Here is a 1,999-nt window from a genome sequence, read left to right on the forward strand (position 1 = left end):
TTTATCCATTCTTGGTCAGTAGATAATAATTTGCATATAAATGGAAATATTTATTGTTACAAAAATAAGGAAAGGGAGATGTAGGAAGTAATATGCTCATTTTTCAAAAACTCATGGGGCCCAGCTGTGATATCTGTATTTTAGGAGTCAAGCAGTTTAAGAAATAAGACGGGCTTCATCTTTTCTTTTTTTTTTTAAGGAAAAAAAAAGAGGGAGAGAGAGGAAATAAATGAATATCAGGAGAAGAAAAGGAGAGGGGGAGCCAAGGGAACCTTTTAAGATGTTTACTACACAAATGGAGTCTCCAGAGAAGACAGCGTCCTGATGAAATTTGAGAGATAGCTGTCGACATTCTGTACTTTTTTCCTGGCTGTGTCGATGGAGGCGGGCGAGCTGGAGGACTAAGCTGTAATGACTTCCCTTCCTCTACCTGACTCACCGGGGGAAACCAATAAAGTTACAAAAATAAACTTTACAGATGTGGAAAATGTATTACTAAGATAGGAAATAGGTGACTACACTTGAAAAGAAATCGAATTTTGAAGATGCACCTTCCTTTAAAGAAAAAAAAAAAAGAATAAAATAGAAAAGTTTGACTATAAATTCCAAATATGAATGTAAACACACCTTAGATTTATTTTATTCAAACTGTAAAGTGATACATAAAAGTGTAAATATCTAACATTTTTTTTTCTTATTTTTTGATAAGTCACACAAGGTGGCATGGAAATGCAAACCTTGACTAGCTCTTTGAAATGCAGAAAATTCAGAATTTCATGTTTTGGAGGAAATATACGTGACGCAAACATGTTCAGTGGGATCCCATTGAAGTCTGGTTTGTTAGTTAAATCACCATCCATAAGCACCTTTTAAACGGGTGAACTACAAAGGATTAAAAAAAAAAGTCAACTTTCTTCTGCTTTCTTTTCAATTACCCAAACTGTTTGGATTTGTTAAATTATAACTGCTATGGTGCAACAGCTGCGTGCAGGGTGGCGGGCTCCTAGCTGGAGCAAATATACATTTAAATAAAATATGTGCATCCATGCATGCTCAGTGCACATGTGATTGTGGCAGTGTGGGATGTGTGTTATTCAAAACTGATTGAAATCAATAGGAAACAGGAAGAGGTGCAGATATTACATAGTCGGTCATTCTGATAGAGCAGAGATGTTGGCGTGCTTGCTTCCCATAATGGCTTCACATGCGCATACATGCATACGTAGCCCCACTGTGGTGAGCACTGCCTGATAAGACCTAAAGCTCTTTGACTTATTTCCTTTTAAAGTAAAAACACCAGCCGTCAGGGTTCCTGTTCCAATGATGTATGTAATTAGATTTTTTTTTTATTATTATTTGACCATGTGAAGTTTTATAAAAGTTCACATTCAGATGTACTAAATAAACTAAACAGTTTCTGCTTCACCTTTTCTTTGTAAAACCTTACTGGAAAATCATGAGATTTATCTGTTAAATGGTTATCAGAGCAAAAAACACAGGTTTTCCTAAGAATTTTACTCACACTTTCAGCTTTAAACAGCATTTCCGAAACTCACAAATTCACCGTTTTATTACCAGCTACAACTTTATGGTTGAGGACAATGTTCAGGATTTGAATGAACTAACATGAAACTACTAAAAGAGCCAGAAAATGTTTTAAAACAAACACGTTGGTCTAAATATTAGCAGTACCTTACTTTAACAGATAGTTTTGGATTGAAAAAGTTTTTTTAAAAAACAAAACCACTATCAGACTTACAAGAAGAAGCTTTGTGAGATATTTTCCCATCTTGCGTAGCCTTGTGCTTTCACATTTGTTTTTTTTTTCTTTCATCCTATCTGTTTCTTGCATCTGCTGAGGAGACACCATGTAGTGGTTATCAGCCCTGATCAATGCAAGCAGGAAACATACAGATTAGAATATGAACAGGCCGCATACAGAGGAAAATGTGGCCACACAGTCGCACACACAAGCAGTCCAAGCTGAGTTTTTGGAGAT

The sequence above is a fragment of the Melanotaenia boesemani genome, chromosome 23 (assembly GCF_017639745.1).
Source record: "Melanotaenia boesemani isolate fMelBoe1 chromosome 23, fMelBoe1.pri, whole genome shotgun sequence".
Taxonomy (NCBI): Eukaryota; Metazoa; Chordata; class Actinopteri; order Atheriniformes; family Melanotaeniidae; genus Melanotaenia; species Melanotaenia boesemani.